Raw genomic sequence first — 24,693 nt, forward strand, 5'->3', positions numbered from 1 at the left:
CTGGAATTTTGGCAGCATTTCCAAGAGATCATCTGCAAATTGCTAGAGATGAGTATTACATGCGTGCTGCAGGCAATAAATAAGAATGATTTTAAGGGGCAGTGTATACTGACAAAGTAACACCTCTCAGAATAGAATCCAACCACTGCCATAAGCAGTAGAGACACACTACTAAAACAGAGGAGGACCTAGGGAGGGTCTTAAATATATGTCTAGTAGCACAAATACTAGATAAACAACAAAAGTCAATGAATGCAAAAGGCTACAACCCTATCAAACCCACTCAGTTAACATGCAAGTTTATTGTTACTAAAGGTCATGGTAACCATACCTTAAGCACCCAGAATACTCCCACAGTCCTGGATGTGCAACCCAGCTACATTACAGCTTTGTATTTGAGTGAGACATACACATCCATCAGGCTCCCACTTTGTCTTTTACTACAGGGAGAGAAACACAGGCACACCAGCTGAGAGGGAACCATGGCGTGCTCTGGCCAGGCCCCTGGTCTAGACTGCTGGGAAGCCAATAACACAATTGTAGTTCAAGGCATTTTTACTTTAGCAACTTTTATGTACTATTTGCTCAACACCACATGGCAGCTTTCTATCAAGGGACGGTTTAAGAGTTAAGCTAAGTAAAGTTTCTTAAGACCTGAATCTAAATCAGTGGAAATCGATGGGAATTGTTCCAGTGACTTTTATAGAGATCAGATCCTTTAGGATCGATGAATATCTCAATTTTAGAATTATGCTCTCTTTTTTCAGGGTATCTTAGGGTTTTTGGGGGGGTTAAATTTCTCATTGCAAAAAAAGTAAATACTTTGGTATTGTGTAGTATGTACTGATGACCCAAACCAAGATGACCAGACTCGCTGAATTATAAAAAATAACAGTCTCCTCATATTTTTTCCTCAAATCTGAATTTTGCAAAAACAAGCTTTTTTTTTTTTTTCCCGAGACCATATGACTTTTTTTTTTTAATTTCCAATACAAGTGGCTACAAGGAAGAAAAAAATCCTCTTGCTCTCTCTTAAGTGCAAACACTAAACCTTTGTGCATATGGAGGAAAACCTTCAGGCAAAATTGACAAGTAGCAGAAATAAAGTGGCTATTTCCAAAAACCAGGTGTGAACACCACAATACTGTGTGTTGTGACACAAGTCATAGAATCATAGAAAGGTTTGGGTTGGAAGGGATCTTTAAAGGTCATCTACTCCAATCCCTCCCCCCAGCGATCAAGGACATCTTCAGCTAGAATAAGTTGCTCAGAGCCCTCCCCAGCCTGACTTTGAACGTTTCCAGGGATGGGACATTTTCCACCTCTCCAAAGGGCATTCCATTCCAGTGTTTTACCATTCTCATCATAAAAAAATGTCTTCCTCATATCTAATCTGGACCTACCCTCTTTTAGTTTAAAACCATTGTATGGTATTTCTGTGCCATGTGAGGGAAGCGTTAGGACATATGTTACAGAGACATGTATTTTTCTCAAGGTATAATTAATTTCTATGTAATAATACCAAGGAGAACTGTAGTGCTGGTACCATTCTTAGCCTGCTTCAATATTTTAGGACATTTCTTTTGCAACTCTTTTCCAAACCTAAATCGGTTCTTTTCCAAATGAATTCCTTTTGCTCTGCTCCTAAATTCAATAAGATCATTTGGTGGGATACTGTCCTAATCTGACAGATTGATTTGACATTGGACAATTGTGTATGTGGGGCAATCTTTTGTAGGTACAGCTAAACAACATATTTTGTGCAGGTGAAGGCAGGCTGCCTGTTCTTTTTCAACACCCAATGATGTTTGACAAAAGTGGAAAGACTCCTGCTAAACTCAGAACGATGCCAGAGAGACTTTAAGACTTTTGAATGACCTTTACTAACCTAAATCTTTTAAAATTTACTTAAAAAGTTAAAACTAGCATTCTTTATGGGAAGGGCAATTGTCCAAGGTAAATGAGGTCAGTTTGTGATGTCAGTTTAAAAATAGCTTTTAAAACTGCATGGTTATCCAGCCCACCTCGAATTTTAAAGCATTAGGCAACCATGTTACCCTATTGTGAATGACCACTAGCTAATGCCAACTGACTATGAAGCAGCTCTTTTATTTTGAACTATCTGTTTATATTATACAGAGTTCAGCTTGTGGTTCTGCCAAAGCTGGGGTCATAGCAGAATGGGAATTTGGTAGGAGGTTTAGACAGATCAAAGGGAAGAGGAGACATGAACATTCAGAATTTGGCCATTGGCAAAAGAAAAACAGAACTTTTTTCTGTTGAGTGTTCTGCTCAGAAGAGCATGAACAGATGAAGGTAGAAAAGAAACAGTCTTTGCAGACTCTCATAGATATAAGATATCATAAAGCCTTGAAATTCTGCTGTCTTGAAACTTTTTTAACCTACTCTTTCTTTTGTCTGTGAATCAAGACTACTCCCCTTGCCCAGGAAAAGCAACTGTACGCTAGAAGAGGCCACAGATGGGGAAACAGTTTGATCAATGTGGGAGAGATCAGTGCAAAATAACAGTGAGATATATTATACCATCACAAAATGGTGTGTCTGGAAGGAAAGTTTTGAGTATAAATTAGTATTGACCTTAGCCAGAACAACTTGCTCTCTTCAACATCTGCAGCTGTGTGGTTACTAGGGATTTATCTGGCATCATATGCTTTTTCACATCTGTCTACTAAATCAGAGATAGAAATACAAAAATCTAGCACAAAGGGACATTATATGGATTTGTGACACTCCCAGAGGGACTTGGAGTCTTTAAACTAACAAAGATATTACAATGGGACACAGGTATAATATTGGACTAACATTGTGTCTGCTCCATTGTGCAGTGGAAAAACTATATCTATTTTCCTCCGATGAGCTCTCTGAAACTTCCAAACATGGATAAAGAGAACTACAGTATATGAGACAATAAGTTTGGCATACATACATGAAACCTCATACTTCTGGGATGAGCAAAATGAATAATCTCAATTTATATTAATTGCCTTACAACGCCATGTGTGAGGGAAAGCAACAGTGGGAACAGATTGAGAGAGGACAGAGAGATTCACAGTTTAGCTCATACAGTATTTTCATCATTCTTCATTTTCAACATCACCAGAGACTTCCAAAGACTAAACTGTGTGAAGCCTTAGTAGAAGTAGGTATGACAGGGTTATTCACAAGGAGTAACAACATTTCTCAGCATGTTGCATGTGAGTTAGTGAAATGACTGGTATGTTGTATTTTCCCTGCCTGCATCATCTCAGGTTATGTTCTGGTCCAGTCTAAATGACAAGGTGATGAAATAGCATAGGTGTAACATGCCTTTATTTCAGCAGCAGGCATGACACAAAGTACTCAAATCCCTAAAGTATAACAGTCTTGAATAATATGTTTCTAAATTTTCAGGTGTCAGTGAGGTATTTGTATGTTATTGCCCCATGCTTGTAAAATATGGGAGTCGTTATTAAATTATGTTCTGAGCTTTAATAAAAAAGCTCAACCAAATAAAAATGCAATAACTTTTGCCCTCATTTTGAACAGTGGAACTTTTAATTCATTAAAAAATTGTGTTCTTTTTTATCTTTGTAGTAGTACCAAGCTACATTTTAGGTTAAAAAGAAAAAAAAAGTGCAATTTCAAATAGGCAGTGCAAATTGATGCAATTTGAATGTACTAAGAGATTTAAGAACACAAAGCCATAAATATGTAACCAATACCAAACAAACATGTATGCATGCACAGACATAAGCAAAAAAAATAGTCTAATTTATAGTCATTAGGCAAGATGAAGAAATTCTCTGTGATTTCCTTTGGAGAGCCACCAACATAACTTGTACCTTACAGTAACAGAATAATAGAATCACAGAAATCACAGTGATAGAAAGGCTTGGGTTGGAAGGGACCTTAAAGATGATCCAGTTCCAACTCTCCTGCCATGGGGAGGGATGCCACCCACTAGACCACGTTACTTAAAGCCACATCCAACATGGGGGCCTTGAACGCTTCCAGGGATGGGGCATCCACAGCTGCTCTGGGCAACCTGTGCCAGGGCCTCACTACTTTCTGAGTAAAGAAGTTCTTCCTAACATCTAATCTAAATATCTTTTCTTTTAGTTTAAAACCGTTTCCCCTTGTCCAAATAATGTTTTCATACAGGAAAGAGAACAGAGAAGGGGATTGTAGACACAAGCTAAGTAAAAGTAGTGGTAACAGATGTTAAGAGTAATACAGATACTCCTTATGTGGCAGAAAACGACTGAATTTACTTTCTGCTGGAATAGCATAACGGAGCAGCTCAGACAAACATCAGCACTAGTGCAAAAGAAGGGCTGCAGCAGCAAGCCCTTAGATGACTGAAAAAAGAGCTGCTGCTCTAAAGGATATACTTTTTAAATAGCTCTAATACCATGCAGGATATTATGTTCATCATTATCATTAGCAATGTGGTAATATGGGCTTATCTCTTGGTATTTCTTTCTTTAGTGAAAAAGTTCTTCTCTTCTTGCTTTTCCCAAAGATGGACTTGTCCCAAAGATGTTCTGTTCCTAAAAGCATTTTATAGTGTGCTAAAAGTCTGTGTACATGGCCAACCTGGCTCAAGCTGACACTAAATGAAATGCTCATGGAATGAATCTTTTGGATTTGGGCTTACTTGCCCCAAGTTTTAACTGACTTATAATAAGTTCTTCCATGTTATTTCGTATATCTATATCTCTGACTGTCATAAAATACATCTTTAAATTACCCTGTGATTCCAAGGGTTAATTTAAAAAAACACACATTCAGTTCATGGAGCACATTACTCAGAGCAAGGGAACACAGAACTGTAATTACAGCACACATGAAAAAAAATTACAAGCTTGAAGTGAATTCAAATTTTAAAGTTCATTTTCTTCATCCTTTTTCTTGACCCTTCTTCTTTCCCTGTGAACACTGAAGCTGCTTTTGTATAAATGCATACAGAAAGCAAATTTCAGTGTCCTGGAGGGATTGCGGCAGAATCTCCATTTATTTTCACATGCAAAGATTGGTAGGATAGAAAAACATAACTGCACATCAAAATAGTATACCTAGCCAATAACAGTCAGCTAAAGACTGGCATAAAATAAATAATAAAGGGCTTTATAAATGTACCTAAATGTGCATGAAATGCAGGAAAGGTGTTGTAATGTGGCAAAGTGATGGGGTTTTTCTGTAACAGAACAGAAGTTATCCTAAATATGTATCAACAAGGCCATGGCTGCTGTGGGGTTTCCCTGAACATGGTGTTTGGTGGCAGGCTTAGTGTAACTCTGCTTTTGCTCACACCCTCTGCATCACCACTTTTTCTTTCTCACTGCAGCCCACCAGGACATCCCTGCAGGTTACAGCCATACAGATGTTTCTTTCAGGGGCCCAGCTGTCATCCCATTCCTCTTCCAAGCCCACCACCTCATTCTTACCCTCTGCTGCCTCCTCAGTCACGCAATGACAACTTTGGGGGGCAGCTTATCGGGGCTATTTTTAAGCCAAAGTGTGACTGTGTGTTCAGCTCTGCAGCTGATGTGTGGGCTACATTCACATCATCAGTCCAGCTTTTCCATTTTTGGCTCTATGCTCCTCAGTCTTGTGTAATCTAAAATTCAAGCTTTTAAACTTCATCCATTACAGCCAACGCTAAAACACATCCAGCAACCTCTTAATATCTACAAAGTTCTTTCAAGTAAATCCAGCATTTCTTGAGAAGTTAAATCTGGTTGTTTTGTGATGATTTGGAACTGAAAACAGACAGCCTGGGTAACTGGAACTTAAAAATGCAAAATCGGCAGTGAATCCAGTTTAGCTTTTGGCATTGTATTGTGTTTGTCTCAGCAGTAATAACAGTTATTATGTTCTAAACCAAATATCTAGCAAACAAACAGGTCAGATGTTTTTCAAAAAGCGAAAGCCAGTGTATTTTTTTCCACTTGTTTGACAAGGTGATTCATTTGCACAGTCCTTACTAAATCACAGGGTGATTTTAACAAAAGGAGAAATCTAGGATTGCCTGAGATGGGTAACTGGGTCAAGTTACCCTTTGGAAAAAGTTAGTGAACAAAATGTGAAACAGAGGAATCCACAGCCTTTACCCTCTCAGCTTCATGCAAATATGCTCTGGAAAGCTGGTATGTCTCATTTTCTAGGGCTTAACCACAGTAGCAGGCCTCCAGGGATGTACTTTCACTAACACCTTAAGCAGCCTCTGCTGCTGGAATAAAACCCCACGGTCTTTTCCCTCCACTCCCATACCCTGCCCCCTTGCCACTCATCTGTAAAGCTGATCTTGGTTGAAGCTGAGCAATGGTTTGGTTGGTTTGGCTTTGACACCTGGCACAGCACATCAGCTAGCTGTGCAAATGCTGGTGCTGGCACAAGGAGGGAGGTGGTGGGGAAGCAAAAAACAAGAGCTACGTGGGACTGCAGCAGGGTTAGCTCTGCTTGCAGCTAGAAGGTGCAGCCAAACCAATTTAATAGCTTGCCGCTGCCAAAACCATCGGTCCCACACCCTCCTTCCCCTCTCCTCTACACCTGTCTGCAGCTGTGGAGCCAGGTCCTTCTTGCTTCTACATCCCTAAAGTCTCTCCTTGCAGAGAGCCAGCTCAGTTCATTAAACCGTGGGACCACTGCTGTCATGTTTTAACTGCACGGAGCTGGAATGGCTCCCTGAAGGATGAGAGGAATACAGAGCCAGGGCAAGAGAAGTGTATGGAGTGCATGGCCAGCAGCAGGCAGGCAGGCTGAGGAGGAGGACAGAAGAATCACCCCCCTTTCAGCAGCAATGACCTGTTAGTTTGGCCCAACTGGATCTTCTAACTTCACTCTTGCACTGATTTGGGCAGCAGCGTTGGCTTAAGTCAGCTAAAAGTGTTGTGAAACAACATCCTATGTCCCATTTCAGCCATGCAGGTAAACAAGACTTCACATACCTACAGTTAAGAATATGCTGATATACATTTTGCATTAAAGCCTTATCTCAGGAGCCACATATAATTTCACAGGAAGCCCAACAAATGGCCTTCAGAGAAATTTAGTGATCTGCATTTCAAAACTGTGGACCATTATGCCAGTAGTAGTTCTCTCCTGAATTATAGCTTTAAGCACTTGCTATTGATTTAAATTTTGAACTAGTTTGTTTTGATTCAAAACATCATTACACCTACAACTTCATTTGTGTTGAGTTACTGTCCAAGCCTTCACATAAATTACTTCATCAGCTTGCCAGAGGTCCCAAGGCTGTGGTTCCCCGTGCAGACACTGAGGCTGCAGGAACTCCCAGCATCCCTCTTCTGTTTGTCCTGACCTCAAGCTGCTGCATCCTGTTCCTTCAGCTTTGCCACTTTGTGAGGCTATGCTGCAAAGTGGATAACCAAACTCAGGCACAATAAAAATATTCCAGTTGCCCCCTTTTATTTTTGGGGGGAGGGAATGCCTCAGGCTGTAGTTTCAGCAGAAATACTGGCTTATTGTGCAGCTGAACACCATAATTCCCCCCTGCATACACATAGTTTATACCTGTCCACATTTTACTTACAGCACTCACTGTGCTGGGAATGGGAATAAAGGACCTAAGTAAGCTGTAATGTGGTCTGGGAAAGAAACAGAACTAAAGGCACTTAATTCCCTTCCCTGGTTCCCAGCAAAGGTACATAGGTAGCATGACATGCTGATATGATTAAGGCCATAGTTAAACAGTTATTTGTAGACATTTTGCTTACCGAGATCCCCACTGTTCCTTTCTCTTCCTCCATGGCACATTCCCATCTTTGAGCTTCTTCCTGCATTGTGCCAGAAAACAGGCAATTTGATTTCTATGTTAAAGTCTATAATGTCAGATGGGTCTAAGAAACAGAAAATCTCTATCCACTTTGTTATTTATGCAAGCATTTTGTATTTTTAAATAAGTCAATGTTGAAAACAGTCCCAAAGCTCACCCAAACAGTCACAAAACAGTCACCGGCATCCAAATCTGTAGTGACATTCCAAAAAGAATCATCCAGCACAGAATAGAAAAGCTACTGAGCAAGAGTGAAGAACCCTCTTCGCTAACAACAGGCACAACAGGCTGTCCTGGGTGCCCCAGGCATTATTGGCTTTGGCAGAGCAGACCATGCCAGATCCAAACCAGTTCAACTGGCTCCAGAGCACTAGAGGAGCCCAAAGGCAGGTAGTTGTTCACCTGAGTGGGACGGATACAGAAGCTGCAAATAGTGTCAGAGGTTTTTTTCCCAGTACTGTTGTTGTTTTTGATTACCAGGGTCGCTGAGCTGACAGGTATGACCGGGAAGTGTGTGAGCTGTGGAGAAGACACTTCTGCCACATCCATATATTCCAGCCCTGGTGAAATGTGCACAGTGATAGGTGGCACTGGTCTGTCCACAGCCACTGTGATAGTCACTGCACTGTGCCAATGAGTTGGTCAACAATGTTTTGACAGTGCATGTTAGGTGAAGGGATTGCAGTTATCTCAGGAACGCTGCTGGCTATGTTGTGTCTGTGATAGTTTTGCTGATGATGAAATAGGGTTCCTGGTCTGATAAGGAAGAGGTGGGGCATGTAATTAACCAACCAAGTAGCTGGGAGCAAGTCCTGGGGTATTTGTGTAATGGTTCCTTGGGTGGACTGTACTTGTTTGGGAGAGACAATTTCTGCTCTGTACTGAACAAACAGTAAAGATAATTTACATGTCAACACCGTTAACTATTTCAGCAGTAGGGAGGAGATAAAGTCACAGATCTGCTCAATTAACTGTGAGCAATGTCTCATTTTGGTGCCACAGTTAAATGATATTTGGAGTTACCTTGATTTCTGTGTTTCCCAAGAAAGAAGTTCAGTGCAACTCAAAACATATTCAAGCCAAATCTAGATGCCTGGGGAAGCAAAGCAGCAACTCAACCTACTGCCTTTTCATGACCCATGTGAAGAGGGTTCATTTTGGGAGTGGGTCTTAAAATAGAGCCATCAACTCGTCTGTCAACTCCACTGCCGTCAGAACAGCTTTGCTTTGTTAAAAAGCTAAAACATTCAGCACCTATGAGGAAATGAAGTTCACAGCTCCCTGCTGCTGCTCACCTAGACTGCCTGCTCTTCTCCCAGCAGCATGACTACTCTGTTTACCTGCTGCTCTCCTCAGATCTTGTCAGACTCGTTTCCTGAGCCAGTTCAAATCACTAATCTAGGAGAAAAGGGATCCAGGTAAAAAAAGGAGGTGTCTAGTCTTTTACTGGGAGAGTGGTCTGAACAAAGAACGTAACAGCATGCCACATATATCAGAAACAATTCAAAGGTGGGGGCAGAACAGACATTTGAGAGTGATGGAAGTGTGGAGTTAGTCTGTAATAATTATCTTTCTACTGTGCAGAGCCCATTAAGATTTAAGGTTCTCCCTTTTGTTTGTATCACCTGCCCAAAACTAGTTCTGCCTTTAGTTCAATATTAGGGTGGTTACTTTATTATTTGTTGGTGAATGAACTCTAATATGGTTTAAATTTCTGATACAGACAAGGCAGAGTCCTCACAAAAGATGCTATTAGAGAGTGATCGGTGATGGTGGGAAAAGCAATCTGAATATTCAAAAGAAACTGATGTCAGTAAGAAGGAAAGATTTTGAGAAACTTGGAAATATTCTAATCTAACCACTGTGGAAGAGTAATTTAGGATCATAAATGATACTGATTCACAGAACTATGTGGATTTTGTAGCAACATTGGCATAAAGTATTCTGCTCCTGCCACTGACTTTTACACCCACAGCACAGTAGCCCACTGAGGCAGGTGGGACATATGGTGTGTTTTAAAGACCACAAATGCAGGTCTTGTCAGGTATTCCAAAAAGCTGCATTTGTTCACTGAGCTGTTTCACAGGAATGGGGATGTATTTCCTAACCACTTCCTATCACAAAAAGACAACCTTGCAATCAAGATGAAGTTATCACTAGTGTTAGACAGCAGGTCACAGTGGTGCATTGCTTGCATGAAAGGTTTTATGTCAAAGTACTTTAAGATGACCAAACATAATTTCTGGGGAAACAAAACCACAGAATATTGGTTCTTCTGTCCCTACCTAGCCAGAGAGATGTTCCACTTGTCAGTTAAGGAAGCTACAGACCAGTGGTTTCTTTACCTCCAGCCTTGCTTTCCAAAACAGTCTTTGCCTGCTGCTGAAGCAAGAGGAAAAAAGAAGTTCAAGGCTGATACAAACTTTAAGTAACAACCAGTTCAGCTGTGGGAAACTTTCCAACTCCTATTTGCTTTTAAAGAGTATTGTTCACATTTTCAGTGCTTTTGTCATCCTTCTTTGTTCTGTTCCTGTTTACTTGTACCTTTCTTGCCTGCCCCAACCCAGGTGTTCCAGTTCCTGGAGTGAAACAGTGCATGCTTTCTGTTCTCCCTGCGCCAAGTCTTTGCAAGAAAAAAATATATAACAAAGTGTGTGCAGGCTTCATCCAGGCAAAGCTCTTCAAATCCTGCTGCCCATGTTACAGCAGGGGCCCCTAGCACCTCTAGCTGGTTCTCTGCACTCCTCAGAGCCTCATCAAAGCACTGCCTCCGGGGGTCTTCCCCTCATTTCCCTAATACCTGCAATCTTCTGCTTGCTAAGGCACCTCCTGAGACAGCTGGCTCTTGCCCTCCAGCCTTGCCCTTCGTAGCTCCCATCCAGAGCTGCCGTGTCCAAACTGCTGAGCCTGCGCTCTGGCACAAAAGGAAGCACCACCAGGCCTCCAGCACCACGGCGGCAGCTTGGCTCACCCTGGGCCAGGAGAGGGAAGAGCACAGAGGAGGAGGTTGCAGGTTTTTGTGTGCACTAAAGGCAGCCCAGCTCCAGCTGCAACCCTTCTTCCCATTCATCTCTTTTCCAACCACCCTGAGGGTGGGGGGTAGAAATGCAAAACCCTTCGCAAAATTGCCAGAAAAGGAAATTTTTGAGTAGGAGGTAGGAAGTAGGGAGTTGGAGAACGAGAGAGTGAAAATGAGGAGGGAAAAGACCAAGGTTGGACAGAATATTTGCAGCCTTCCTGCATCCTTGTCTGGGGAGCCACTCTTTCCCACCCTGTCCAACATGACCATCTGCCAGCATCACAGGCAGAGTAACAACAGAGCTTTGTGTTTACCATTTTAACATGATACTTAATGTTTCTCACCATTTTCTCTGACTGCAGCCACTTGAAAGCAAAGGCTTTTCCTGTAAGCCATGTTATATCCCAATTTCAACTTACTATCTACTGTGATACGCTCTCCAGTCAGTTGCCTTTCCCTCTTTTCCCACTTCTCTTTCCCCTGCTCCCAGGACGTGCATATTATTTTCTCTCCCTCTTTAAAGCTTCCTTAAATATTAGTTAGGCCTCCCTGGGGAGGTGATACCCTCACCCAACACAAGTGCAAGACTAAAATACACATAAGATCAATGTCCTGCTGGGAATATGCATTGCTGCCCTTAGGGAGACAGTGGCCTGGCACTTAAAAGATGTCTATGAGATTTGTTATCACTTTGTCATAATCATTTCCCTTTTCTTAGCAGAAGAATGTCCTTTTAAAAACGGCCCCAAGTCAGAATTAAAAAAAATGAAATGGGAATACTACGGAGTTTTCACTAAGCTAGCAAAACAATAATTCTGTGCTGGGTAAGTCAAATGGAAATCACCCACCCGGAAAAGACAATTGTTTCTGAAAAGTCAAGAGAAATGCTCCTTTTAAAAATAAATGCTATCTACTGAACACATCTTTGATACAAACTCAATAAATTTAAGGGAATCAGACCCCGGTATTTCTTCACAGTTTAGGGGAGAGATGCTACCACAAGATTTGAGACTATAAAGGTGAATGGCAGGAAAGGTATCAGTAATTAATCTTCCTTCCTTTTCTCCCACATTACAATATACCCTAGTTCTTCTGTGTCAGCTATCTTTGTGATGCTGACAACAAACTTCTCCCTTGGTTATATTTACCAGCTCCTGTAGAACATTAACAAAATGTCACGCTTTTTCTGAGAACACTGCTAACAGTTAATTACTCACGATAACTACTAAACGATTGAAGTGTTTGCTTTACTAGGCTCTACAAGATACATTTTAAATGCCTCAGGATAAGCTAGTTGCAATGAGAAGTTTGTTGTTTGTTTTGGGGTTTTTTTTCAAAACAGTTCTACAGTTTGGATGCTGTGGTATGCAATTAGGCAGATAGGTTTAGCCTGGTGAACATGAAAAATCTGAACAGACTATTCCCATTTCCCCTACAAATCTACTTTTAAAACAAAGACTATGGATATATTTCTTGTTAGAAATAGTGGATATTAACTTAAAAAAACCCTTTGTAAGTCAAAATCAATAGTACATGCCCCTATTTTTCCAGCCCTATGTGCAATATTTTTCACCCCATGACTGCCATTAGCATTGCTAGAGATCACAAAATTCTTCTGTGTCCTGTAGAAAGTTACCCTCGTGGGGCAACCCTTCACAACCCTTATTCTGTGAGTCATTAGTCCCACCCTACAAGACATCTGTCCCACTGAGATCAGAGGTGTGAGTAAGACAAGCTTGGCTCTCCTTTATGTTAAAGACAAAACCTACATCAAAATTGCCAACTCCTTACTGTTATAGTTCAAAATGTATTTCCAAGTCTGTCTATTGATGTTATAAAATGTTCACAGTATATAATAATATTTCCTGTAATATCTATCAGACAAACTTTAATCATTTCTTAACATGAGGAGCCTTGTGCCTGCCTTCCTAAATTTATCAAAACTCATACACATCCTCATCAGATGCTATTCCTGTTTTTAAATGCAGAAACTGAAGTAGAAAGACCGAATGATTTGCCCACAATTATTCATTAAATCAATTGCAGAGCTGGTGTTGGAAAATCAGACCTTCCTGGGTCCCAAAAACATGTTCTAATTGCAAATCGTGATGACCTGCCTATGTATGAATGAGAAAAACATGCAGATGTAGGAAGTGACTTTAATCTGTGAAAGAAATCGAAGCCAACCTTTCTCCTGGGAGTTTTTAAATCACAGAAGTTTCCTGGTAAAACTATTAATCCCTTATATTTCAAAGAAAATGCTGTGTGCTGCTGTACTAAATCGAGGTAAAATTAACACAAACAGAATTTTCAATGCAGTAGAAATACAGTTAACACAAACCTTAGGCTGGTCACCAGGCTATATAAACTGGTGCAATGAAAACAGATCAGAGCAAAGAACTTGTCAGGCATCAGTACAGTTCCCAGTAGTTCACCCTGAAGTATTTATGTAGAATTATATTTGCAATGCCCTTGCTAGATGTATCTCCAGGGTAATTAGATGCAAAAGGCTTTTATTTTTTTGGCTACTTCAGTGTTTTCTGAAAGGGCAAAACCGATTGCTTCTTTCCTTCTTCTGCCACTCATTACCTGGTGCAAAACCCATAGACTACACACAGAAATAACAGAGCACTATGCAAGAAGTATGTATATGACAGTATGAATAGGACTTCTAGCAGCCAAGGGGAGTGCTGGATGTTGTGTGTTTTCACACCATGGTGTGCAGTCTGATATGCCATTCCCAGAGGGGCAGCTGCCCGGTAGAACCAAATATTTGTATTAAATCCCACTGCAAACCTCCTCTCAGGAGATGGGGTTGGTGATGGCCTCTCAACCAGCTTCTGAAGTGATCACTGTTGAACAGTGTGAGCTGCTCCTTTTCACAGGCCTTGTGCAAATGTTAGGGAGTAGCTGGAAGAAAATTCAAGTACTTAGTTAGAAGGCTATATTGATTGGTAAAATTAAACCTGAGATCTCTGAAAATTCCTTGCAAAAAGATTATTATTAAAATTAATCTGATCGTTCAATAGACACCAGAAGCTAGTAGGCAATAAGGACAGGGGACATAGAAGTAAAGACATAGAACGGGGGAAATTAAAAATATTAAAATATTTTTCCCCAGTGAAAATTTTATTTATATTTTATTTATATTTTTGCTTTTCAGTTTAGTTATAAAACCTTTGTTCTTATATTCTGAGAGTGTCAAGGAAGTAATCAGGTGAGTTTAATTTACATTCTTTCTACTTTTTCTTTTTTTTTTTTTTTTAATGTTTTATATCTCCGTTAGGTATTTGGCTGCCTCTCTAAAAAAGTTCTGATCTTTTTGGTTTATCATTCAGAAATCCCTCCATAATCACCACTTGAACTTCATCTATTTCTGCTACACTTTGCAATACAATAAAGCGAGGTTTGCAGGAGGAGGTAATGTCTCTTATTAGAACAAGCATCAGGGATGGGAAAAACACCCAAGCTTTCACATATAAAAGACAGGAATCCTTTTTGATGTAGACATTATTTAAACTGAGCAAAGGCTCCCAGGTGAGTATCAATGAGTTAAAGAAGGAATTAAAATATGTTTCTTTATTGAGAAGCCTCGAATTACGTTTTATTTCAGAGAGTTTGTATTTAAGCAAGACTTCACAAAAGCATTAAGTAGTGTGAACTTTACCAACACTTTTTGTTAAACGCTTAATCCACGCCCACATCAAAACAAAGACAGACGGCTGAGCTCTTTACATATGAGAAGGTGACTTTTCACACATAGCCTTAACAGTAAACCTTTTGGTGTTGTTTTTTTTCACGGAAATACAAAGCTCCGAGATAATAAAGTTTCCTTAATTTACATTTCTCCCAAGAAGTGGAAATTACAAAACTACAGACAACAAACATTGGCTAATCAGTCTAGGGAAAAAGGTCCAAAGGGAAAACTCAGAAATGGGTTTGTTTAAAAGCTACAACAGGCAGAAAGGACCTTGAGCTATGAATGCTTTTGTATTGCTAATCTACCTAATGTTCTATTGAAAAAAAAAAAAGAAATCCTTGAATGAACGATTCTGACTTTGTTCTAGTGTGAATTGAGTAGCTGTTTCTTGAAAAAAATCCAATACTCGGTCTGTATTTAAACAAGTCTTCCTGAAGACTTTTCTCAATCAAGTCTTTATACGGGAAAAACAACTGTTGATTTTGTAGTCATCGTGTGAGTAACTTTTATTAAAGTCAGCAGGGCCTGTGAGATTTTTTTTGAACCTGTAACTCTTAATCAGGATAGCTGTCAGCTGTGGAGCCTGAGGAAGCTGTCATACAGACAATATTCAAATGGAGTTGTGTTTTTCCCACAGTGTTGTTGAAAGGAAACCCTTTTGTTAAGCAAAGCCTGAGAGACATTAGTATCCTGAAATGGAAACAAATAGAGTGAAGGAGGGTCTCCCAACCTGAAAAACACTTTCCAAGTGCAATGTGTCTCCAGAGCTGAAACTACACACTACCAAGGATTCTTAAATCTCTTTCCCAAATATGGGTTAGAAGTGTTAAGAATTTGTGGGAAAGTTTTCCTTTAGTATAGACCACGGCTTGATGTTTATTCATATGCTGTAGTAAGCAAATGAGAAACTAAGCACTTTGTAAATGGTGCATCATTTTGACTACTTGATCCACTCTACTGACAGAACAGTTTGGCATAATTGCTGGCATACATAATATTTTCAAATGACAATTCTCCAAACAAGTCAGGGCCTGAGCTAGCAGCAGTGAAAGGTGAAGAGAAGCTGCCTACATGTTGGGCTGAATTCTGGATTATTAAATGCCACAGACAATTAAGATTTGTAGTTGATATTGTCCACAACATAAATGCATTCCCCTACCTTCAGTACTTCCAGTTCCACAGCATGTACCAGTATCTATCTTCAGCTATTGCTTTAGATGTGAAAGCTAATTTCTCTGCTATACCCTTTCCCTGCCATTTGACCACAACTGTTTTGAAACAGGCCCAAAAGCCCTTCAGTGCTACCTCTACATGTAGTTTTGATTTAACATCGGTAGTACCACTCATGTTGTTGCTTCTGAGTCATGCCAGGAGTGGAACAGCTTCAGCTCCACTTTGCTGTGTATCTTTTCTAGTAAGTCAGGCAGGATTGCCTTGTGAATGAGAAAAACCCTTCATCAAGAGTGACTGGCAGAAAACTGTGAACGGGACTTTAAAGAAATTCAAGAGACAACAGAGTATTGCCAGTAACAAAGGTTTAGGGCTTTCAGCAACCTTTCAGTATTACACTGACACTGATGTGCCAATACTGATGTATTACACTGTATTACACTGATGTAACCTTTCAGTATGACACTGTCCTGGGATTAGGATGGAGATATTAAATTTGCAAACATGCCTATTTTGTTTTGGTATCTCAGTGTTTGGCTATCAAACAAATTCCCAACAACTATCTGCCACTACAATTAAAGAGCATCTTTTGTAGAAGCAGTCAGACAAGCAGAGATACAGTGACAGCAAGAAGACTGATGGCAAGAGGGACCCACAGAGCAAGATAGTGGCCAATATATATGTAGTGCCTGCAGATATGCCAGCTCAGAAAAAAACTACAGCTGAGTTTCAGCTGTGAGCAGCCTGTAAGGGCTTGAGCAGTGATGTGGAACTGGTCAGAGTGCCTGCAGGGAAGAGTTGTATAGACAGAGAAAAAAGATATCTGTCTGTAAAAAGGAGTCTGCACAGCACAAACTATGAACTGTTCCTAATGTATCTGTTTATATCTGTTTATTACTTCAGAATAAGAGCTCAGCATTGAAAGTATTTTCCCTGTTGCCAGAAGGAAGCACTTTTCTTTTTCATCCTAAATCTTCCAAAGGTGTAATGCCAACAAAATTTGTCAACACTGCTGCATAAAACAGGTTCTGAAACCTTAATTATTTTTCCATAGTAGGAGAAGATCCAGCTTTCCTATTCTGTAATGCTGTTTGGAACAAGAAAACCTTGTAATCGGTAATATTATAATACCACATATAATACAATTTTAGGTCCTTTGAATGTTTGGCCTGTATTATGTAGGTCAACCAGGTAGTTACTATCAGTGCTGTCTGCTCTACCTCATCAAACTGCATCTTGTGTTCCTGAGATGATCCCAGGGAGCTTGCCATAGCCTCATCCTCTGGTTGATGGCATCATAGATTGCCTTCCCAGCAAATCCTGTGGCACACAGCTATGTTTTTCCTTCCAGAACTAAGTTTGTGACAGAGAACCACAAACAACCTATTAACTCTCAAAAAAAAATCTCTGCCCAGTCTTCCATCTTCAGTGATTTACTTCTCGTAATCATGTCTTATTTTCAAGGCACTCTTCATAAGGAGAAAAACCAGAAATATTTTAAGATATCTTTCATCTTCCATGGAGAGGATAGGCAGTGACAGGCTTTGGGAATCTACAAATGCTAGTCTTTACTTCCAGCTGATACTTTATCTCCCACTCTGATGACTAGCAAAGATAATAGCTGTGATGCTAGTTATAATGATTTTTGCTGTCAGACCAAAAAAGCTTCCACAGCAGCACATCCAGTTTGCAGACCAATATAATCTAATCAATAATACATGAAAAAAGATACCTATATGGCTAAAAAAAGACTAGGACTGACAACTTTCTAGAGATATGTTCAGGACTGTATTTTTCCTTCCCCAAATTACACTTTAAGATCATGCTAAGCAGCCCTTTCTCTCAAATACAGTTAACATGCCACTGATGGTGATGCCTTGCCTTCTAGAAAGGCACTACCAGCACTCCCATAGACAAATCACAGCATGTTCACACCCTCTTTGTTAACTGAAGATCCACTGTGACTCTTGTGATTTAAGTACAACAGAGGAATCCATGGGATGCACACGGAGTGAGGGTGCTCCAGATGAGCAGCTACTTGCTAGAATGTTGGAACCTCCCACTTAAGCAATAATACATCTCTCTCCTCCTTGTGGTTAATAAGCTAAAGGCACAGTCTGAGATTGAGAGCCTTATGTTTTACCACAGTGATGGAATTCTGGTTTTAGGCTGAACTGCTCTCCTCATGTCAGCTGTGATTATTTTGTGACAAGGCCCATTGCGGGGAAGGTAAAGGATAGGAATGTTGCATTAATATATAAGAGATTTTTCCTTTACCATTAAGCGTTTTGGAAAGCTGAAGAGTTATTGAACTTCTTAAGAATAACTAATAAAATTTCTCTGTATCCTTTGTCCTAATAGAAACAAAATCATTATGGATCACAGTGTCTCTGTGCATATCTTTGTCCCAGCCTGAATACCTATTGAATCCATGGGGCAACTGCAGCTAGATTTGATAAAGCACAGAGGTCTCAAGGCAATTAGATTCCTACTAAGTTTTATGCAAAAGGGGAATGCAAAAAGGACAAAAAAATATCTCTGTATGTATGCCTGTCAGGTATGTATCAGGGAAAAGCAGAAGCATAAAATTGTTAAACATCTTGGAATCCACAGGGTTCTCCTTTGTGGATATTGTCCTGAGACTTTGCCTCCACTGTGAGGAAAACTAAACTCAGTCAGATTTCGCACATTCTTGGACACAATGTCAAAGAACAAGATGCAAACCGACAGGAAAACTAAGCCCAGCATTCAGCTGAATACATCCCCAGACCAGACCATCTCACTCCAGCACTTGGCCTAAATAACACAGTCATTGTTTTCGTGGGTTTTGACCTTGAATAGTCAGGTTTATCTTACTGGGTTCCCTTTGGCCTTGGCACACCAGCTTTCTGAATTCATTTCCAAATCCAGTATGTGATGACTCTGTTTGTACTGGCCCATCATACCCTGACTTAACATCTGAATGGGGCAACACTGGTGAACCATTTAGAATGTTATAGTACACTGCTGCAAGGGTCAGCTGAATTTAACCCCCACTTTTAATGTGATGGCACATTAGCTCAGAGAATTCACAAGCAGATATTACTGTCTGTTGGCTCCTTCTCATTGTCTTTATCCTAAGCATTTGGGATTGGCTACTGTTTCTCCAAAATGGAAGTTAGGCTACATGGATTCATCTGTCTTCATGTGAGTAGTTCTTATGTTTAGGTATTCTAACTATGTTCTAAATTACTTCCTGGGTCTTCATCAACCTCTAGTTGTAGCATCACTGTCCAGAGTTTGTGTCATAAGCTCTGTCCAGCTCTGGGGCCTCCAACACAAGAAGGACATAGACCTGTTGGAGTGAGTCCAGAGGAAGGTGATGAAGATGATCAGAGGGCTGCAGCACCTCTCCTATGGAGACAGACTGAGAGAGACGGGGTTGTGCAGCAAGGAGAAGGCTCTGGGGAGACCTCATTGTGGCCCTCCAGCACCTAAAAGGGGCCTATAAAAAAGATGGAGAGCAGCTTTCTACACTGGCAGCTAGTGACAGGACAAAGGTTTTAAACTAAAGAGCAGAGATTTAGGTAGGATGTAGGAAGAAATTCTTTACTGAGAGGGTGGTGAGACACTGGAACAGTTTGCCCAGAGAAGTTGTGGATGCCCCATCCCTGAAAGCCTTCAAGGCCAGGTTGGATGGTGCCTGGGCAACTTGTCTAGTGGGTGGCATCCCTGTCCAAAGATGAAGGGTTGGAACTAGATAATCTTTAAGGTCCCCATTCTATACATCACTGATACATGGTAGGAAAAAAATAGCATCACTGTATGTAATGGTGGAGATTAAGAGAGAAGCACCTTTCCAGAATGTCACTGTTTTTAAATGTCCTAGCCTTTGAGCTAATATCTGTTGCTAGCATAAAGTGATTAGAAGTTTCCATTAATACCTCTCTTCCTTTTAAAATCTAGCTCATACAAGCAAGTAGAAGCTTTCAATAAGGCAAGGCAACAAAACGTGGACAAAGCATGGACACCACTGTAGGACTGCAGGGCAAAAGCAAATAGTGCAGCTATTCTGGAATGGTGGTGTCAGCCTGGAATGACTCCCTACTGTGACATTTTTATTCCACAAAATCATTGATTTATTTTGGATGACAGTGCACATATGCACAATTACTCTGAAGAGCTATTCTGGCCAACAGCACTAAGCAGGCAAGTATGGAGTGTGATTTTCAGAGCCATAGGCAGTTTTATTGCTGTCTGGGTCACTTCAAAATCTGTGGGAAGATGATGGTTTAAATGTCTCAAATCCCAACACACAAGCTCAAGTCTGTAGCTAGAGCAGTATTGAAGTATTTCCATTTATATTAGCAGAATTTTATTTCAGCTTATTTAAAATCATAAAACTCCTTCTTAAAACCAAGAGAAAATAAACTGGAAAATATTCACAGATTTTCCTCTTCATATTTTAACTAGCTAAAGAATTAACTGTACTTTGATGAACTTCAGTTAACATTTTAGACTGAAAACAAAAGTGATTGTATCTATGCATGTATGATATAAAGTTTCAAGGTAACTTAATCTGACAATTTTTTAAAGCAGTTCTGTGAGCCTAGAACAATTTTCAGCCACTGAGCCGCAGAACTGCAGGAACTTGTGGAATTCAAGATGTCTCTGGGTGGCTTCCAGGAGGTCACAGACAGATAAGGAATTAAAACCAGCAAATGAAAGTTTGCTAGCCAGATAGCTGCACAGCCATAAGGAATGTTTTGTGAATCTGCAAACAGAGAGGCTCATCTCAGTTGTTATCAACAATTAAAGAGGAGCCATCTGTGCCTGTACAAAGTCCATGGACAGAAATATCTAGAGAAGTTTGCAAAGTCACTGTAGTGTGTTAGCCTTGAATCCAACCGGTATCAATTAAAATATCAGTATTTTAAAGACCTTGTCATTACTACAGTTATCAGTTTTAGTTGGGACATAACAAAATTTTTTGTTGCTTACTCAGGAAAACTAACGTGCTGGACTTTAACCTAAGGGGTTTATTCTTTATGACTTCTAACACCATTTAGAGAAGGAATTTTAAAGGCTACATGATTAAGTTGAGTGTGAAGGGATAAAACAGACAGAAAAATACCTGTCATATAGAACCTACATGCTCATGTTGTTCTATATTCATATTCTTCTCAGAGGCCACAGGTGCATTTATACCAGCATTTCTGTGACTAACAAACAAGTTTCATCTCTTTCATAAATATGTCTTAATTGGTTTTGAAAAAATTAGATAAACAGAAAAAGTAGTAGTAGATGTGAATACAACAGCTAGGTATATACTCCTCTGTACTTGGATACATCTTCAGAGGTACTAAGCTTTAACTTCAAAATGCTGTAGAATAGTTATATTTTTTCCATTAGCTGTGGCACACAACCAAACCTCAGCAGTAAGGTTAAACCTGTGATAGCCAAGCAGATATCCAATATTTTCAGATGCACAAATGGACTAAAAATAACCTCAAGAAGTTCTTATAAACAAGCAAACAAACAAACAAAAGCTATCAGAATAGTGAAAGTGGATTTTGCACAGGATTAACCGCTTAGAAAGGCCAAGAGTGAAAAGCATATTAATTCTAATGTAGCTGAGAAGTCTGTCTCCTATTCAGCAAATCATTTAGAAAGCCTGTCTGGGATTTACTGAAGCTAATGAGATTTAAAATGCTTAACTTTACAGTCAGATTGGTATTGTTTTCTGAATTGGCATCCTTGATAGAGATGGAATTCGTTTAAAAAGGAGAGAAACAAACCATACAATCTTCATGGGTGTAAATCCTGTTTGCAGCTTACCTTTCACTGAACTGAATAAATTGCAGAATAATCCAAACCTTATTTGTGCATTTATTGAAAGTGAGCAGTGGTATCAAAACACATACCTAGAGACAGAAATAGTTGTCAGGTCATTTAGCTGTGTCATGCAGAACTCATATATACATACCTACACAGCTATTTTCATTCTGATAAACATTCTTTGAAACTGCATGTTTGTGGGATAAGAAGAGACCTTGGGACTTCTGATTCCAAACACATAAAAAAGCCACTCGACTTTGTTTCCAGTTTCATGCAACCACAGAAATAGCAATTGCTAATAATATATTATCCTAAAATCTCTCTTGCAGCCACTTTGTGGTATTTCTGTCTCCACAGGACTTAGATACTGTTTTAAGAAAAGTCTTAGCTATTCTGGTTATAAAAAAAGTCACCACAATATAAAACAGTCCTCTGTATTTTTGGTTGTTTCCAGACTTGTTAATGTAGCTAAATCCTCAGTGCAGTTCTTTTTGTAATAAACACTTCAGATCTTTATTTCATGGCAAGCATATCGTTATTATTAAGCAATTACATAAAAATTAACATTAATAAAGGATACTGAAAATTGGGAAGAGTAACTAAGGAACTATGTGTACTACTGCCTCAAGCCACCCTAGGCTGAGTAGTGTGTCTGAATCTCAAAAATTCACTACCAGAGTTAGTATTTTTACAAGATCTGTTAGCCATAGATTATCTGGATAGAGTTAGAAGCCACTAAAAGAAGAGCTAGAAAGAAATGCTGTTGCATCTTGTGTAACTCATCAAGCTCCACTTATCCCTACATCTCTCGACATGCAGAGCACTGGAAAAGGTAGTCCCTTTGAGGAAAACTGAGAACTTATGTACATGGCATATGTACAGCAGATAAGCTGAAGAATTATATGCTACTCTATTCAGAAGGGAAAAAAATCCCAAAACATTGTAGTGCCTAGGCAGACAAAGTAAATTTTACAACCATACATAACATATATGAATATATGATGCATCTAAAAATTAGTTGCAGGTGCTGACATTATGTTTGCAAGATAGAAAATCTCAGTGGAAAATTCAGCTTCTAAGAGATGTAGACTAAGTAAAAAAAAAAAAAAAAGAGATAAAGTGTAATTAAAAAAAGAGTGCATTTCAGTTCTGATACTAAATGATAATACAAGCCTTTAGGATGTTAAATGAGGTGTTTAACAAACAAAGCCTTTATTGGGAGTTTAGAAAGAATTTATAGGAGGAGATGTTTATGGCCTGTAATGGCCATGGCAAGTGTCCCACATAGATGGAGAAGTCCACATGGAAAAGATGGTATTGCTAACCAAAATGTGTGGGGTTTGTGGTCTTTCTAAGACATGATACAGCAACAGCTGTTTTAGGCAAGGGGCTGAGCAAATGCTCCCCCATCACAGAACCAAAGCACAGGTTATGCTCACACTGTCACCAAAGCAACCTGATCAGGTCCAGAAATACCTCTGGTTCTCCAGTGACACCACCCAGGGTCTGGGTACCTAACACAGGTATTCTGATGGGCCAACTACCTGCTCTCTAGGTGTTGTACATGCTAAGCTAGGCCTCCATGGCTAAATAGGCATTCCTTAGAATATAACAGACTGTTTGATATGACTTAAAAGAAAGGAAGTGGATGTATGCATCTTTTCCGAGTGACTCACATATACAGCAAACTCTGGCTTAATGGAAGTGCTCCTTCTCATTCACCAAAGTAAGATTTGGGTTTCTTCATGTTAGTCAAGACTGACTTGCAATATAGTTATTTTTATCCCAGAATCCCTTAAAGATGTATTTTTACAGTCTTTTATCAGAGCAGATGCATACAATAAGGAATCACAGAATCAATTAGGCTGGAAAAGACCTCTGAGATCTTTGAGTCCAACCTTCGAACACCACCATGTCAACTAGACCAGGGCACTAAGTGTCATGTCCAGTCTTTTCTTAAACACCTCCAGGAACAGTGAGTCCACCACTTCTCTGAGCAATTCTCAATTCTAATGCTTAATCTCCCTTTCTTTGGAGAAATTCCTCCTAATGTCTGACTTGAACCTCCCCTGGAACAGCTTGAAACTGTGTCCTGTCGTTCTGAATGTAGTAGCCCACACTGGTATAGTTTGTTTTGCAAGATGTGCTACAAGCAACAATAATATACTTGCTAGTTAGATCAAATATTGTCATTTTGTCAAAGGACAATCTGCTCCAAGTACATGAATAAGCTTCATCTCTAGCCATGTTTAAATCTCAGTAATTATCACACATGAAGGGAAAGCAAGGAAATTGTCCATTTTGTTAAGGACACCTGGAAGGTATGTAATAAATACAGCAGGAAAAAGTAAATTTTCAGGAAAAATATTTGACTGATATCCTTGAGGATGGCATATTTAGTGTGTAGCACTACCACTCTCTCCTTTCACCTAACCAATAGGCCTCAATTATAAAGATGAAAGCACTTAGCGTTCTCCTAGACCCCAGTTACATCTCTATTCTAACACAGTCTGTCCTCTGATGCTAGAAAAAAACTCCTTAAATTACCTTGTACTTGTGTGTAAAAGCTTCAACTTCCTTACAACTTAAGCTTTAAGAGACACTTTGTGTCTCTTAAACGCAAAGATATAGACAAAATAAGAGATTGTTTCAGAGATGCTTACTAGACTTTCCTCACAGCAGCAGCTCTGCCGTTCCACCCACAACTATAAAAAGTGCTGAGACTCGTGTCCTGATCACTCCTGTGAAAGTAAGGTAAATAAATAGCCACTAGTATTTGGGTTCTGACGAGGTAAACTGCTTACACATAGCAGTAGGCCTCTTCTCGTACTTCTGGGATTGACACAGATGGGGAGTTGAAGTGCATTCAAACAGTAGCTTTATGCTCACGGACCCCCTGTTTTTCAGACTCTATTTTCCCTCAAGAACAGGTATCTTTAAAATAACTTGCATATCTTCTGCTCTAAAGAGAGCATCAAGAAAGCCTGTCATCAGTTTACTGTGAGGACAGAGGGGAAGGGAATCTGATTGATCGTACCAGGTTATCACCAGCTATGACACAATTCATGTGCTGGAAGGTATAAGGCTGGAAAGAAATTTGTGTTATTTTACCTCAGAGCTCAAACTTGATTGCTTAAGGATATGGCCACACTGATGTAGCTGCTGAATAGAAGACCATGATTTGGACTG

The 24,693-nt window shown here is 39.8% G+C and overlaps 1 long non-coding RNA gene across 1 annotated transcript in view; it reads right to left on the reverse strand.

Moving 5' to 3' along the window:
* LOC127472561 (uncharacterized) overlaps positions 1–24,247 on the reverse strand; it is a 34,644-nt gene extending 10,397 nt beyond the window's left edge. The window contains exons 1-3 of the long non-coding RNA XR_007905053.1: positions 24,168–24,247; positions 21,505–21,590; positions 13,614–13,727 (exon numbers count right to left, since the gene is read on the reverse strand). This is a non-coding gene — a long non-coding RNA (uncharacterized LOC127472561). The remainder of the gene's footprint in view (positions 1–13,613; positions 13,728–21,504; positions 21,591–24,167) is intronic.
* Between the last annotated feature and the right edge of the window lie 446 nt (positions 24,248–24,693).

The sequence above is a fragment of the Manacus candei genome, unplaced genomic scaffold (genome assembly GCF_025592945.1).
Source record: "Manacus candei isolate 608988 ecotype Guabito, Panama unplaced genomic scaffold, ASM2559294v1 h1tg000028l, whole genome shotgun sequence".
NCBI classification, from domain to species: Eukaryota; Metazoa; Chordata; class Aves; order Passeriformes; family Pipridae; genus Manacus; species Manacus candei.